Raw genomic sequence first — 18567 nt, 5'->3', positions numbered from 1 at the left:
ACGTACTACACAAGTCACTTAAGCTTTTTGTACTTTAACATCATAACAGTACCTAATAACAGTACCTACTTCATATGATTAGTGGGAGGATGAAATAAACCAATGCATACAAAGTACAGAGAACAGTGCCTGGCACATAATAAATGTCATATACACATTAACTATTATCATTGTGATTACCACACTCATCCAAGCTACTATTATCTCTGCAATAACCTCTTAATTAGTGTACCTGCTTCCACCATTGTCTGGCCAAAATCCAATTTCCTCGTGGTAGCTAGAATGATCTATTTAGAAAATCAACTTTATTAAAGTATAATTTACATACAAAAATGTATCCATTTTCAGCATACATTTCTGTAAATTTTGAAAACTTATACACCCATGTAACTATAATCACAGTCAAGGTATAGAACATTTCCATTATGTCAAATAGTTCCCTAGTATCCCCTTTTAGTCAGTTCTCCTTTCCCAGCCACAGCCCTGGGCAACCACTAATCTAATTTCTGCCAGTATATTAGTTTATACTTACTAGAATTTCATAAATGGAATTGTACATTATGTTTTTTGGTGTTTTGTTTGTTTTGTTTTTGGTGTCTGGTTCCTTTCAGTCAGCATGTTTTTGAGATTCATCCATATTGTTGCATATTGTTCACTACTATTTATTGTTGAATAGAATTTCACTGGATGAAAAAACTACAATTTGCTTATCCATTTACCAGTAGAAGAACATTTATTTTTTCCTCCTACTTTTTGGTTATTATGAATAAGATTGCAATAAACATTTGTGTAAACTCTGAGTGGACAATAAAAAACTTGTTTAAAGTATTTGACTTTTATTAATAACACATTTTTAACAAGTCTTTTAGTGCACATGTGCACATATTATTTTGGGGTATATAATTAGGAGTGGCATTTCTGGGTCATTGGGTATACATATGTTCAACTAGAGTAGATAATGCTCAAGGGTTTTTTGAAGTTTATTGCCCATATTTGATGAAAGATATGAATCTACATATCCAAGAAGATCAAACCTTAAATAGAATAAATTCAGAGATTTATGCTGAGAAGCATACAAGAAATTTTTCAATAAGATTAAGGGCTGATTTCTCATCAGAAACCACAAAAACCAGAAGGCAGTGGGATGATTTAATCAAAATGATGAAAGAAGAAAACCTGCTGATTAAGAATTCTCTACATCAGCAGTCCCCAACCTTTTTGGCACCAGGGACTGGTTTTGTGGAAGACAAGTTTTCCACAGACAGTGGGAGGGGATGGTTCAGGTGGTAATGTGAGCAATGGTTCAGGCTGTAATGTGAGCGAGGGGGATGTGGCAGATGAAGCTTTGCTTCCTTGCCTCCTGCTGTGCAGCCCAGTTCCTAACAGGACGAGGACCAGTACCAGTCCACAGCCCAGGGGTTGGGGACCCCTGCTATATAGGGCAAAAGTATCCTGAGGAAGTGGAAACAACCCAAATGTCCATCCACTGATGAACAGATAAACAAAATGTGATTTAGCCACACAGTGGAATATTATTCCGCCATAAAAAGTAATGAAGTACTGTTATATGCTATAACATAAATGAACTTTAAAACCACTATGCCAAGTTAAAGAATCTAGACACAAAGGCCATGTATTTTATGATTCCATTTATATGAAATGTCTAACATAAGTAAATCCATGGTGGTAGAAAGTAGCCTAGTCATTACCAGGGGCTTAGGGGAGGGGAGAAGAAATAGGAAGTGATTACTTAGTGGGTGTAGGATTTCTTTCTGGGGTGATGAAATGTTCTAGTGTTAGATAATGATGATGGTTGCACAACATTGTGAATGTACTAAAAGACATTGAATTGGATTAGTTGCATTCTACATTATAAAAAATCAATTGAAAAGAATATGTCTTCAGTGGTAGGATTTTTAAGACCATGGCACCTGGAGTTAATTCTAGCAACAAAGTTTTTCTAATCTCAAATATTACCACATGGCTGCCTACTTAATGTATAGTTAAGGCTTTACACTTTAAAATATTTAAACTGGTAAATTTATATTATGTGAATTTTAACTCAATTTTTAAAATTAATGATAGTATTCAATTATAAATTAAAGAATAAAATAAATATTTCTGAGTCCATGTGATATGAATAAAAATAGGGGGAAAGGAGAAAGGATAAATCTTATTTAAAGCATTGCAATGAATATAGAAAGAATGAAAAAATGGAAATCACCATTAGAACATCATGGTAATATTATTGCAGGCAAACCTGTCTTTTCACGTGCTTATTTACCACCTGTATATCTTCTTTGGTGATCTATTTCTGAATAGATCTGTTCAGATTCTATTGCTCACTTTTTACTGAGTTGTTTATATTTTTAATGTTGAGTTATAAGTTCTTTATTGGATATGGTAAAATATTTTTTCCCCAGGGTATCTTTTTCAGAGCAAAATTTTTCATTTTTTTAAAGTTATCAAATTTTTTTAATAGATCATGCTTTTGGTTCATATCTAAAAACTCATCTCCAAACCAAAAGCATATAGATTTTCTAATTGCTTTTCTACTAGAAATTTTATAGTTTTATGTTTCATATTTAGATCTATGATCCATTTTTGAGAATTTTTGTATGAGGTCTTAGATATGTATTACAAATATTATTACTTTTTTTGCCTATGACGTCCAATTTTTTCAGCATTATTTGTTGAATTGGTACTTTCTCATTTAAATTGCCTTTTCATTTTTTTGTCAAAAATCAGTTGACTATATTTGTGTAGGTCTATTTCTGGACGTTTTATTCTGTTACACTTATCTATGTGTCTATCTTTTTACCAATACCACACACTCCTTTGATTACTGTAGTTTTATTGATTGATTGGTTGACTGTGGATCAGTTCCTTTATTCCCTCTAGCTTTATTGAGGCATGATTGGCAAACAGAGTTGTAAGAGATATTCATTTATTCATTTAAAAAATCTAAAATCTAAATATATTGTATATATAAATTTAAATTGTGTAATTTAATATATATATGTTAATTAGATATATTTATATATTGTAACCTGATTGCCATTGTAGCAATAATTAGCACCTCTATTATGTTATATAATTATTCTTTGTGTTTAGTAGTTGGAATAATTAAATTCTAGACTCTTAGCAAGTTTGATGATTATAATACAATATTCACTATACTGCATATTAGATTTCTGGGGTTTATTTACTACTTGTTGTAAGTTTTTACCCTTAAACAACATTTGTCCTGTCCCCCTAACCCCATCCCTTAATAACCACAATTTTATTCTCTGTTTTTACAGTTTTGGCTTGTTTAAATTCCACATATAAGTGATATCATACAGTACTTGTCATTCTCTGATTTATCTCACTTAGCATAATATTCGCATGGTCCATCCATGTTGTTACAAATGACAACATAGTTCTAGTTTTATTTTTTTGAGGAAATTCCCTTTTCTCCACAACCTTGCCAACAGTTATTATTTGTATACTTTTTGCTGATAGTCATTCTGACAGGTGTGAGGTGATATCTCATAGTGGTTTTGATTTGCATTTTTCCAGTGATTAGCAGTGTTGGTCATCTTTTCATTTACCTGTTGACCACTTGAATATATTCTTTGGAAAACATGTCTATTCAGGTTTTATGCCCATTTTAAAATTGGATTGTTTTTTTGATATTGAGTTGTAGAGCTGTTTATATATTTTGGTTATTAACTCCTCATTGGTCATATCACTTGCAAATATTTTTCTCTCATTCAGTAGGTTGTCTTTTCATTTGGTCAGCAGTTTCTTTTGCTGTGCAAAAGCTTTTAAGCTTAGTTAGGTCCCATTTGTTTACTTTTGCTTGTTTTGCTTTTTTTAGGAGACAGCTCTAAAAAAAAATAATTGCTGCAATTTTTGTCAAAGAGTGTTCTGCCCCTATTCTCTTCTAGGAGTTTCATGGTTTCAGGCTTGATTACATTCAGATCTTTAATCCATTTTGAGTTTATTTTTGGATATGATGTTCTAATCTCATTCTTTTACAGATAGCTGTCCAGTTTTCCCAGCACCACTTATTGAAGAGATTGTCTTTTCTCCACTGTATGTTCTTGTCTCCTTTGTTATAGATTAATTGACCATAAGTGTGTGGGTTTATTTTGGGGCTCTCTATTATGTTCCATTGATCTATGTGTCTGTTTTTGTGCAATACCATTCTGTTTTGATTACTGTAGCTTTGTAGTATAGTCAGAAGTAAGGGAGCATGATACCTCCAGCTTTGTTCTCTTTTCTCAAGATTTCTTTGAAATTTCAGGGTCTTTTGTGGTTCCATATAAATTTTAGGATTATTTGTTCTAGTTCTGTGAAAAATATTGTGGTATTTTGATAGGGATTGCATTAAACCTGTATATGCTTTGAGTAGTATGGACATTTTAACAATGCTAATACTTCCAGTCCATGAACACAGGATATCATCTTCAATTTCCTTCATCAGTGTTTAATAGTTTTCAGAGTATTAGTCTTTCACCTCCTTGATTAAATTTACTTCTAAATATTCTATTCTTTTAAAAAAATTTTTATTGAAGTATAGTTGATTTACAATGTTGTGTTTCTATTCTTCTTGATGCAATTTTAAATGGGATTTTTTTTTGCTTTCTTTTTCTAAGGATAATTTTCTTTATTTCTTCTTCAGATGTTTCATTCTTAGTGTATAGAAATGCAACTGATTTCTGTATGTTTATTTTGTATCCTGCAACTTGACTGAAATTTTTGATTAGTGCCAACAGTTTTTGTTTGAGTCTTTGGGATTTTCTATGTACAGAATCATATCATTTGCAAATAACAACAGTTTTACTTCTTTCTTCCTGATTTTGATACATTTTATTTATTTTGTCAAATTGCTCTAGCTAAGGCTTCCAGTAAAATATTGAATAGGAGTGGGCATCCTTGTTTTGTTCTTGATCTTAGAGGAAAAGTTTCCCATTTTTCTCCATTGAGTATAAATATTAGGTGTAGGTTTCTCATACATGGCCTTATTATATTGAGGTATGTTCCTTCTATACTCAGTCTGCCGAGGGTTTTTATCGTGAAAGAATGTTGTATTTTGTCAAATGCTTTTTCTGCATCTATTGAGATAATCATGTGATTTTTATCTTTCATTTTACCAATGTGATATATTACATTTATTGATTAATGTGTGTTAAACCATCCTTGTATACCAGAAATAGATCTCACTTTGTCGTGATTAATAATCCTTTTTATGTGTTCTTGAATTGGGTTTGCTAATATTTTGGGAATTTTTGCAATCTATATTAATCAGGGATATTGGTCTGTAGTTTTCATTTCTTGTGGTGTCCTTATCTGTCTTTGGTGTCAGCATAATGCTGGCCTCATAGAGTGAGTTTGGAAGTATTCCCTCTTCCTCAATTTTTTGGAAGAGTTTGAGAAGGATTGGTGTTAATTCTTCTTTGAATGTTTGGAAGAATTAATCAGTGAAGCCATCTGGTTCTGGAGTTTTCTGTGTTGGGAGGTTGATTACTGATTTAATCTCTTTACTAGTTATCATTCTGTTCAAATTTTCTATTTCTTCCTGATTCAGTCTTGGCAGGTTATGTGCTTTTAGAATTTTATCTAATTTGGTGGCATATAATTGTTCATAATAGGCTCTTTGAGCCTATGAATTTCTATAGTATCAGTTTTCATGTTTTCTTTTTCATTTCTAATTTTATATGTTTTTTTTCTCAGTCTAGCTAAAGGTTTGTCAATTTTGTTTATCTTTTTGAAGAACAAGCTCTTGCTTTTATTAATCCTTTCTATTGTTTTACTGGTCTCTATTTCATTTATTTCCATTCTGATCTTTATGACTTCCTTTTTTTCTGCTAATGTTGGGCTTAATTTGTTCTTCTTTTTCTTGTTCCTTGAAGTGTAAAGTTAGGTTGTTTATTTGAGATCTTTCCAATTCTTAATATTATATGTATTTATTGCTATAAACTTTCCTTTCAGAATTGCTTTTGCTGCATCTCATAATTTTGATATGTTTTATTTCCATTTTCATTTGTTTTGAGATAATTTTTTATTTCTCTATTGATTTCTTCTTTTACCCATTGGTTGTTCAGAAGGGTATTGTTTAATTTCCACATATTTGTGGGTTTTCCAGCTTTCCTCTTGTTGATAACTTCTAGTTTCATGCCATTGTGGTCAGAAAATATAGTTGGTATGATTTCAGTCTTCTTAAATTTGCAAAGATTTGTTTTGTGTTCTATCACATGTTCTATCTTGACAATGTTCTGTGTGCACTCAAGGAGAATGTATCAATATATTCTACTGCTGTTGGGTGGAATGTTCTATATATGTCTGTTAAGTCCATTTGTTCTGGAGTAGGTTCAATTTCAATGTTTCTTTGTTCATTTTCTGTTTGGATGGTCTATTCATTGCTGACAGTGGGGTTTTGAAGTGTCCTACTATTGTATTGTCCTATTATTGTATTGTTGTCTCTTTCTCTCTTTAGATCTGTTAGTATTTTCTTAATATCTTTTAGTACTCTGATACTGGGTGCATATATATTTACAATTCTTGTATTTCATGATGTTTTGACCCTTTTATTATTGTATAATGACCTTCTTTGTTTCTTATTACCATTTTTGGCTTGAAGTCTATTTTGTCTGATATAACTTTGGCTATACTCACCTTCATTTTGCTTGCACTTTAAAAGATATCCTCTTTAATCTCTTCACTTTAAGCCTATAAGTATCTTTAGAGCTGAAATGAGTCTCTTGGAGGCAGCATATAGTTGGTCTTATCTTTTTATGCATCCAGCCACTCTGTGCCTTTTGATTGGTGAATTCAATCCACTTATATTTAGAGTGATTATTGATATGTAAGGACTTACTACTGTGATTATGTTGCTTGCTTCTGATTTTGTAAAATTGTGATATATCATGATGATTTAAAATATGTGTGTTTTGTGAAAGAATTCCCCTCATCTAGTTAATTAACACATCCATTACCTCATATACTTATCTTTTTGTGTGTGAGAAATTTATGTTGTACATTCTTAGCAAATTCCAATTACACAACAGTGTTATTTATTATATTTATAATGTTATATATTAGATCCTCAGACCCTATTCATTTTATAGCTGAAAATTTGTACCCTTCTACCTGCCTTTCCATATTTACCACACTTCCCACCCCCCCACCAGCTCTTGGCAACCACTTTTCTAATCTCTGTTTCTATGACTTTGACTTTTAAAAATTTAGATTCCATATATAAGTAATACCATGCAGTATTTGTCTTTCTCTGGCTGGCTTATTTCACTTAGCATAATGCCCTCAGGGTCCATCTGTGTTGTCACAAATGACAGCATTTCATCCTTTCTCATGACTGAATAATATCCATTGTACATACCTTCCACATCTTCTTTATCCATTCATCTGTTGACACACACGTTGTTTATATATCTTGGTTATTATGAATAATGCTGCAATGAACATGGTGGTACATATATCTTTTTGAGTTAATGTTTTCATTTCCTTTGGATAAATACCCAGAAGTGGAATTGCTGGATCATATGACAATTCTATATTTAATTTTTTGAGGAAACTCCATACTGGTTCCATAGTGTCTGCACCACCCTCAACAGTTCACAAGGGCTCCCTTTTATCCATATCACTGCCAACACTTCTTATCCCTTGTCTTTTTGATGATAGCATTCTAACAGGTATGGGATGTTATCTTATTGTGGTTTTGATTTGCATTTCCCTGGTAGTTAGTGATGTTGAGCACTTTTTCACGTACCTGTTGGTCATTCGTATGTCTTCTTTTGAAAATATCTATTCAGTTCCTCTACTCGTTTTTAAATTGAATTTTTTCTATTGATCTATATGGCTTATTTATATATTTTGGATGTTAACCCCTTATCAAATATATGATTTACAAATATTTTCTCCCACTCAGTAGTTTTATTTGTTTGTTTTTTTCCACTCAGTAGTTTGACCTTTCATTTTGCTGATGGTTTCCTTTGCTCTGCAGAGACTTTTTGGTTTGACATAGTTCCACTTGTTTATTTTTGCTTTTGCTGCCTTTGCTTTTGGTGTCAAATCCAAAACATCACTACAAATACCAATATTAAAGAACTTCCTATATTTTATTCTGGTTTTATAGTTTCAGGTCTTAATTTAAGTCTTTAATTTATTTTGTGTTGATTTTTATGTATGGTGAAAGATAGTCATCCAGTTTCATTCTTTTGCATGTGGCTGTCCAGTTTTCCCAACACCATTTATTGAAGAGACTATCCTCTCCCCATTTTATATTCTTGGCCTCATTGTCATAAATTAATTGAACATATATCCATGGGTTTATTTGGGGTCCTTCTATTCATTGCTTTGATCTATGCGTCTGTTTTTATGCCAATGCCAAAGTGTTTTGATTACTATAGCTTTGAATGTAGTTTGAAGTCAGAAAATGTGATGTCTCCAGATTTGTTCTTCTTTCTCAAGATTGCTTTGGTTATTTGGGGTCTTTTTGTGGTTCATACAAATTTTAGAACTTTCCCCTCCTATTTCTGGTAAAAAAAAAATGCCACTGGAATTTTGATAGGGATTGTACTGAATTGCTTTGGGTAGTATGAACATTTTAACTATATTAATTCTTCCAGTCCATTAGCATGGAATATTTTTCCATTTATTTGTGTCTTCTTCAATTTCATCAATGTCTTATAGTTTTCAGTCTACTGTTGTTTTATATTGTAGTAGGTCTTGAAATCAGACAATGTGAGTCCTCCAACTTTCTTATTTTTCAGAAAAAAGAAATTGGTTACTCTAGTTACTTGCAATTTCCACATAAGTTTTAGGATTGTCTTCTCACTTTCTACCAAAAAACCTGGTGAGATTTTGTCAAACTTACTGGTAATTTTTAGGAAAAGTATCATCTTAGCAATGTTGAGTCTTCTGGCATAAATATGATTTAGTGCTCTATTTATTTAGGTCTTCTCTAACTTCTCGTAGCATGTTTTGTAGTTTGCAGTGTACAAGTTTTTTTTACAGTTGTTATATTATTTCTGTATTTCATATTTTGATATTGTTATAAATGGCATTTTAAAAGTTTTTCTATTTTTTTGCTAGTGTATAGAAGTATGATTGATATTTTTGAAAATTGTTATTGTATAATGCAACCTTGCTAAAATCACATATTAGTTTTATAGCTGTTTTGTAGAAGAGGTTGGATTTTCCACATAGATGATCATGTCATTTGCAAACAAGGAGACTTTTACTTCTTTTCTAGTCTCAATGACTTTTATTTCTTTTCTCAGGTTATTGCACTACTAGAATCTCCAGAGGAATATTGAATAGAAGAGGGAAGGTTGATTTGAATTGCCAAATCAACATTACTATAAGTGAAAATCCATACTGATGTTTTTATAAACCTTCCAGATGATTTTAATATTTACCCAGTATGGAGATATATTAACATACACAAAATTTCATTACTGTTGAGATATACTAATCTGCTTCACTGTCTCCTCATGCACTTGGTTTCAGTTCCTTGGACATGCCAAGTTTATTACCATATTAGAAATAGGGGTAATGTTTGATATAGGGAGCCGCAAGATGAGCAGGAATCACACTCTGTTTCTTGCTTTTGTTTCTGTCATCATGTTAGCATCCATCTTCCAGACTGACTTTCTCCACAAATCAAGAACCTTGGCTGCTGACAGTTCTAGGCTCATGTTTTTCCAGCTTCACCACCTGAGAAAAAAGAGCTTATTATCACCTACCTCAGCTTAAACAAACATGGCAAGGGACTCTGGTTTCATTGGCTTAAGCCATGTGCTCACCCACTGAACCAATCTGTGTGGCCAGGGTGTTAGGACTTTGTGACTGGCATGTCCAGTGTTAGGTGCCATGGCAAGGGAGGAAAGGTCCTAAATCACTCGTTTAAGCTACATGTTAGAGTAGCAAATGAGGCAAGGGGAGCAATGGTGCTCCATAAGGAAAGTGAGTGATAACAACATGGCCAAGTGTTAAATCACTGGGAACTTAGGCATTTCCTTGGTTTGTGTCTTATACAGTTCTCTTGGTTTGTGTCTTATACAGTTCTTTCATGATGTTTCATGTATGAGATGTTAATACTTATTATTTTGAGGATATGAAGTAGAATAAGCTCAAAAGAAGTGTTATACTGTTCAGTACTCAGTCATGTCCATCCCTGCCAGGCCTTTCTTGTCAGCTTAACACACCTTCCTTGGTTGAGTGTACTGGCACTGCTGGACCTCTGCTGATGGTCTCTCTTTTAGCATCTTTTATAGGTTTCCCTACCTCATGGAGGGCTAAGAACTTTGCTTCCACACAAGGAATATTTGAAATGTTAGATTCCGGAGGATATGCACACAATAGCACTTAATAAATATTTGTCATATTGAATTGAACCTGAAGAAATGAATTTACCAATGGGAAGTAGATAATGAAGGAGGGGAAGAGGGAGTCCAAGGTAAGCCATAGGGGAGCTTTGCACGGGCAGGTAAGCTTGAACACAGTGTTCTAAAAATCACTTCAAGTAAATAGCTGCTTTACACCTGCATGAACCTGCAAGAGATTTTCTATGACAGCAACCAGGTGAAGAGTTTATTAGCATCTCCCCTTCACTGGGCCACATTCTGTTGCCAAGAATACTGATGCTACCCTCCACTTGAACTGTAGTAAACAACAATTTACCACTCATATTTTAGGAATGTGAATGTTGCAACAGCAAAATACTCATTGACAGACATTAATTACTTTCTGAGCCAAGAAGGATAAAAACTACACAGAAATGGGCTTCCCTGGTGGCGCAGTGGTTGAGAGTCCACCTGCCGATGCAGGGGACACGGGTTCGTGCCCTGGTCCGGGAAGATCCCACATGCCGCGGAGTGGCTGGGCCCGTGAGCCATGGCCGCTGAGCCCGCGCGTCCAGAGCCTGTGCTCCGCAACGGGAGAGGCCACAACAGTGAGAGGCCCATGTACCATAAAAAAAAACCCAAAAAACAAAAAAAAAAAAAACAAAACTACACAGAAACAATAGAACCCAAATGACAGATGGGACTGAGGGGTGTTCAGGACCTCATTGAGACACCTGTGATCATGCTGTAGACAGGCTTTCCTAATTAATTTCTCAAAGTAAACTAAAGTAAGCACATATAACCTTTGTATTCCCAGTGCCTAACACTGCATTGGCAGAGTTAAAAGCTGATTTGGTAATGAAGGCTTTCTTCTTACCTTCTGATTGTAATTAAATGACTAATTTGTCTTTTCCTTAACACCAGATTATAAATTCTGTGAGGGCCGGGATGACATTTGACTTGTTTACCCTCATTGCTCAAGATCCAGTGCACATAAGTAGATGCTTAGCAAATATTGTTGACATGAAAATGAAATGATAGGAAATCAGGAGAGAACAGAATGATTGAGCTTCTACCGTGTGCCACGCATTTTGATAGGTGCTTATGCATTACAGTAGGTACCTCACTTTTATTCCCCATGACAACTCTGGTAGATATAAATTAATATCATAATTTTACAGTTAAAACTGGGAAGGACAGGGCTTCCCTGGTGGCGCAGTGGTTGGGAGTCCGCCTGCGGATGCAGGGGGCGCGGGTTCGTGTCCCGGTCCGGGGGGATCCCGTGTGCCGCAGAGGGGCTGGGCCCGTGGGCCGTGGCCGTTGGGCCTGCGCGTCCGGAGCCTGTGCTCCGCAGTGGGAGAGGCCGCAGCGGTGAGAGGCCCGCGTACAGAAAAAAAAAAAAAAAACTGGGAAGGACAACTTAGACTGTTGAGTATTAACTATTTGCTGGGCCCTACGCTAGGAAATTTACATATATTATCCATATGTAGATCTTCAAAATACCCTGGAGTATTTTTCTCCATATCTTACAAATTTACAGAAAAAAACTGGCATATAGTTAATAAAAATGATGCTAATATTTAGATCCATATCTTCTGATTACAAATTGAGTACAAATAATTAAATGTTCACTGAATGAATTAAGGGATTAGTGGTTCTTTTTAATTAATTTATTGATTCATAGATATTTATTTGCCCATAAAACTCTTATGAAAAGCAACTTTGCCAGTAGCACTTATTGTAAACAAAAATAATTTTGAGATCATTTTTCACCTGAAAAATCAAATTTGTGCTTGAAAATCTCTTCTAAAATTTACTTCATCCTCTACTTACAGCTTCTATCACATTTAAATTATCTCTGACATAATTATTAAATCATAATCCAAGAAAACTCTTCATAAGATCTTTAAGTAATACACTCAAGTATTTAAGAAGTCTCATTTTTATATATATCTTGTTGAAACTCATTTTATCTCCTTTTTTAATGGTAAATGCAATAAAAAGATTTTTAATATCTTATCCCTTATTTTACTGAATAGAATCCTGCCTTTATGTTCAGTGTTATTCTGTAAATAAATCTGGACTTTTAAAGACTAATTTTAATAGCAACAATACTATTTGTAACATACTTTTTCTTTTCTTGGCCTTAGGAAAATATTCTAATAATTTAACTATGAAATTACATACCCTTTCATTTCCCAGATCCACACCCTAAAGCCTTCCTTATTTTTTATTTATCTCACCAGTTAGCCTCCTTTAGTGACATTTACTGACAGCTCATTCCTTTTCCTACTTTTCTGTTATAAGGTCTTACTTTTCAGTGGAGGTGACAGTTTTGAAAGCTGTGGCCACAAATGCTTTTATGGTCCTTTGGATGAGCTAAATCAAAAGGGCAATGAAAGGGACACATTTTGCAACCAGATGGCTCTGTAATACACAATTAATTTTCTAATTTCTGCATGAAAATTAAAAATATATAGTTTGATTACAGAATGTATTTCATATATATGCAAGCACTTAAAACCTAATTATGTATGCAAGGCCTAAACCAATATCAAGAATTAATGTCAGATTCAGAGCAGAATCTTAAAATATTGCTAATCCATTTTAAAATGTAAATGAATTAGTCATTTGGAGAATGCAAATTAAAATGGCAAAATACCACTACATACCCATTAAAATAACTCAGTGAAACAGACAATTTTCTAGGAAAATACAAATTATCACAATAGAATCAGTCATAGGAAACCTGAATAGACCAAGAATTAACTTTTACTCAATTAATCAATAAGAAAAAGGTACTCCACTTGAGAAAATGAGTTAATGACATATTTTTTTGTCAGGTTGACAAAAATTTTAAAAGGACAGTAATATCTACTTTTGGTGATAGCTTAGGGAGGCAAATACTGTCATATATAGTTGATAATAAAAAGAGTTGCTAATACTTTCTTATGAATAAATTGCCAATGTTAATCAAAAAAGGGAAAATGTTTTTTCTTTTGGTCTCTGAAAATTTTCTTTTAGGAATTCTTCCTAACCAACTAAAGATGTAAATTAAGATTTTTCTATAGGCGTGTTAATCATAAAGAACATTATTTTAAAAGAGTGAAAAATTGGAAAGATTCTAGATTTCCTTGTATAAATTTTATTACATGAATATATGATCATAAAAATGAACTGATATTTCAATATGTTAATGATAGAGTGTTGAACTTAAAAGCTCTTATTATACTCTAAGGAATCAACAAAATACAACTACACACAACAATATAGAGGGTTCTCACAAAGATATTTCACTAAAAGAAGTCAATCACAAAAAAATATGTATTATATTATTCCACCTATATAAAGTACATAAACAGGTAAAAACAATTTATGCTGTTAGAAATCAAGATAATGTTTAACTTTTGGGGAGATAATGACTGGAGGAGAACAGAAAGGGGTCCCTGGGGATGATAGTAATGTTCTTTTCTGAATATTGGTCCTGATTGCATGGGTGTGTTGTGAAAATTCTTCTAGCAAATGACAGAAGCCAAGGTTTTCATGTACTAAGCTCTAAAGAGGAGCCAGAAAAGATATAAATAAGATATTATGTAACATAAATACTTTAAATAACCCTCCTTGGCCTGATTCTAAATCCTCATACAAAAGGATATTGATAAAATAACCAGTTCATTCTTCCCTTATCTCTTCATTCATTCAACAGTTAATTATTGAGAATTTCCTGTGTGCCAAGTCCGCTTCTAGTTAATAAAGTGAGGAAAACCATTAGGTCACTGGTCTCATGGAATTTATATTCCAGCTGGGAAGATAAACAATAAACATTGTAATATTCCATTGAAAATTAATATGTATCACTTAGTGTTAAAAGCTATACAGAGATTAATCCTTTGTCAGTTGCTTCATTTGCAAATATTTTCTCCCATTTTGAGGGTTGTCTTTTCATCTTGATTATGGTTTCCTTGGCTGTATAAAAGCTTTTAAGTTTCATTACGTCCATTTGTTTATTTTTATTTTTATTTTTATTTCCATTACTCTACGAGGTGGGTCAGAAAGGATCTTGCTGTGATTTATGTCATAAAGTGTTCTGCCTATGTTTTCCTCTCAGAGTTTTATAGTGTCTGGCCTTACATTTAGGTCTTTAATCCATTTTGAGTTTATTTTTGTGTATGGTGTTAGGGAATGTCCTAATTTCATTCTTTTACATGTAGCTGCCCAGTTTTCCCAGCACCACTTATTGAAGAGGCTGTCTTTTCTCCATTGTATGTTCTTGCCTCCTTTGTAAAGCAGCCCATGCAGCTCTTTATCAAAAAAAACCAAACAACCCAATCCAAAAATGGGCAGAAGATCTAAATAGACATTTCTCCAAAGAAGACATACAGATGGCCAAACAAATACATGAAAAGATGCTCAACATCACTAATCATTAGAGAAATGTAAATCAAAACCGTAATGAGGTATCACCTCACACCAATCAAAATGGCCATCATCAAAAAATCTAGAAAAGCAGAAGCCGGTTGGAACCTGCGACGTCTTGCAGTTGTCTGAAGATCCTTCAATCACTATGTCAAGCGACACAGATGATTCTCTTTCTTCATATGATGAAGATCACGGATCTAAACTTATCCAAAAAGCTAGAGAGGCATCATTTGTCCCCACTGGAATGGCAGGTTTTGCAACAATCGTTGCATATAGATTATATAAATTGAAGAGCAGGGGAAATACTAAAATGTCTGTTCACCTGATCCACATGTGCATGGCAGCCCAAGGCTTTGTTGTGGGAACAATGACTCTTGGTATGGGCGATTCCATGTATCGAGAATTCTGGGCAAAACCTAAACCTTAGAAGAGGAGACGTTGTCTTGGTCTCATTGGTGGTGCTTGCTTTAGTTAGACATCTCATATTGAGGTTATATGTTTATGTTGAAAATAAATTCTTTGGGTCGGACAATAACATGGTAATTTGAATATTGGCTTCCTTTCTTGCAGGCTTGATTTGCCTGGTGACCAGGTTACTGGTGACTAGTTCACTAGCTAGGTCATTCAGGGGAGGCAGATTAGCACAAAAACATGTCATTTTTAAATGCTCTTGATAGTGGTACAATGTCCACCTTCTTAAACTCTTCTGATGAAATTAGTTTTAAAGAGGACAACATGCCAATCCTGATAATGCTCCCAGTTGCTGCAGAATATCATATGCTTTTGATGTAATATAGGAATCCTATTTACCCCAGTTAATTTAACTCTTTCTGACTACCTTGTGGACTGAGTACTGTTTTAAGGGCTGGTTGGCTCTAGAGGAACCCTTTCAAAACAGTGCACAGAATACAACATTATAAACCTCCTGGCAACTATATGTGTGTTTTTAAGCCAAACCTAAAAAGCTGGTAAGAGAGCTGCTTTGAAGTAGTATTTATTTCAGAATCATAGTTGTAAACATGAGAATAACTTAACTGTAGATCCCCATTTAGCTCGTTTGTAATTGCAGAATTATATTTTGCTGCTGTTATATTAGAATAATTTTGTGTCATTTTGAAATAGAAATATGAATTTTAAGTGCTAATGCAAGGGTAAACGAAAAACACTTTTTAAGTGTGTGCAGTATGTTTATTTTCTCTATAAGAATCATAAATGTTTAACTAAATAAATTGCCTATAATGGAAGTGATTTATGAGCAAGCTGGTTTGGTCAGACGTTATACAAACTTTGGTATACTACAGAAGGCTTTGTTGTACTTGTGAAATTCTCTTGTCTAACCTGAGTTTACATTCCATGATGATAACATGGTAAATGTAGTGTTATTAAAGTAAGTGAACACATCAAAAAAAAATCTAGAAACAATAAATGCTGGAGAGGTTGTGGAGAAAAGGGGACCCTCCTGCACTGTTGGTGGGAATGTAAATTGATACAGCCACTATGGAGAACAGTATGGAGGTTCCTTAAAAAACTAAAAATAGAATTACCATGTGACCCAACAATCCCACTACTGGGCATATACCCTGAGAAAACCATAATTCATAAAAGAGTCATGCACCCCAGTGTTCATTGCAGCACTATTTACAATAGCGAGGACATGGAAGCAACCTAAGTGCCCATCGACAGATGAATGGATAAAGAAGATGTGGCACATATATACAATGGAATATTACTCAGCCATAAAAAGGAACAAAATTGAGTTATTTGTAGTGAGGTGGTAGGACCTAGAGTATGTCATACGGAGTGAAGTAAGTCAGAAAGAGAAAAACAAATACCGTGTGCTAACGCATATATGTGGAATCTAAAAAATAAGCACTGATGAACCTAGTGGCAGGGCAGGAATAAAGACACAGATGTAGAGAATGGACTTGAGGACACGGGGCGGGGGGAGGGGAAGCTGGGATGAAGTGACAGAGTAGCACTGACATATATGCACTACCAAATGTAAAATGGATGGCTAGTAGGAAGCTGCTGCATAGCACAGGCAGATCAGCTCCATGCTTTGTGACGATTTAGAGGGATGGGATAGGGAGGGTGGGAGGGAGACTCAATAGGGAAGGGATAAGGGGATATGTGTATACATATAGCTGATTCAATTTGTTGTACAGCAGAAACTAACACAACATTGTAAAGCAATTATACTCCAATAAAGATGTTAAAAAAAAGATTTGGTACAAAAATGAAGAAAATAAGTAAAAGCTATACAGAGAATTTTAAAACGAAAGATAGGATGGTGACTGAGTTGCTGCTTAGGACTGGGTTGAGAGAGATGGCCTAGCCAAAGAGATATTTAAACAGAGATGTGCAAAGAAAGAGCCAGTGATGAAAAATCAGGTATAAGAAACAGCATTTCAAAGAAAGAATGACTTCTGCATTTGACCTCAGGCAGCTGGGTGGGTCAGTGTTGCTGTTTATGTAGGAGTATGGGAAGGGCGGCCAGCTGATATAGGAGAGTGGAGAGGGGCTGCATTTCTCAAGTGTGAAATACGTTTTTTGCTACTTTTGAATGAGTCTGGGCCTTAAAATATTTGAAATTAATTTGAAGGACTAAAGTAAAATCCTGATCACGTGTAAACAGGGTCATAGAAGCAGCTGGGGTTGGAGGAAGGTATTAGGCAGAACTATATTTATATCAACAATTTGAATGAACCTAAATAGAAGATGAAGGCTAGTTGGGAGATTCATTAAGAGAAAATGTTAAGCCAAAGTTTGTTATTCCATTAACAATGAGGATATAATTCAAGATACTTTTATTAGATGGGGTGACTTAGCATTACTGTCCAGAGGTATAACATTGTCTTCCTATAGTGTAAACTTATAGAGTAAGGTGGTTACTGGTTTCTCTTATTGTACTTTTGTCAGCTCTGGGATTGATTCATTACAACTGATACTCTGGATAAGACAGATTCCATGCTTTCCTTTAACAAATATTTTCTGAGCATAGTGATAGGTATAGAGGATATAATGTTAATAAGAGATTGTTTTCTGCCCTCAAAGTGATCACCATCTGGAAAGAAATAGGGAAAAGTAAATTGTCAATTAAGACATAAAATGTTAAGTGTTATCCCGGGGGCGAGAATGAGATGATGTGAGATGAATTTAACCCAGTCAGAAGGGGGATTGGAGAAGTTAGGGAATGCTTCCCAGGGGAGTGATATCTATTCTAAGACTCATCAGATGAGCATGAGTCATTCATGTGACAGCAGAATGTAGAAGTGGATGGGTGATGGAGAGGGGGATGGAGATGTAGCCTGGAGATACAGAGAAGGTGGATGGAGCTCAGTATATACAAGTACAGTGTGAGGTGTGAGAACTGTGACTGGAGTGGTAAACCAGAGGTGGAACATGAAAGACGTTATCAATCATATAATGGGGCTTGAACTTCACACTGAGTACAAAGGAGAGTCGTTAGAAGGTTTTAAATAGGACAGTAAAAGCATCCGATTGGTACTTTAGAAAGACTCTGGCTCTATGGTGAAGAATGGTTGAAACAGGGCTGCGTTGCTAGCACATATGTTGTGTGAATTAGAAAAACAACTTGTGAATTAGAAAAATGTGTTCCCTCTGGGCAGAGAAATGATCAAATAGTGCCCCCTCGACTTTAGTCTTGGGAGTTGAGTTTGGACTGTATTTCACCCCTACTCTCCTTGCCCCTGACGAGGCTGGGTGCTTTCAAGCAGAGCACAACCTACACAATGGTTCACAGTGGCTCTGTTTGCAAAGGGTTATGTAGGAATCC

At 34.5% G+C, this 18567-nt stretch overlaps 1 pseudogene; it reads left to right on the top strand.

Annotated features, from left to right (window-relative positions):
- The first annotated feature begins 14916 nt into the window (after window positions 1–14916).
- Window positions 14917–15231, top strand: LOC132421121 (HIG1 domain family member 1A, mitochondrial pseudogene; annotated as a pseudogene).
- Window positions 15232–18567: the final 3336 nt, after the last annotated feature.

The sequence above is a fragment of the Delphinus delphis genome, chromosome 1 (genome assembly GCF_949987515.2).
Source record: "Delphinus delphis chromosome 1, mDelDel1.2, whole genome shotgun sequence".
Lineage (NCBI taxonomy): Eukaryota > Metazoa > Chordata > Mammalia > Artiodactyla > Delphinidae > Delphinus > Delphinus delphis.
Note: the sequence above shows the minus strand (reverse complement) of the source record. Positions and strands in the feature narration are given on the sequence as shown.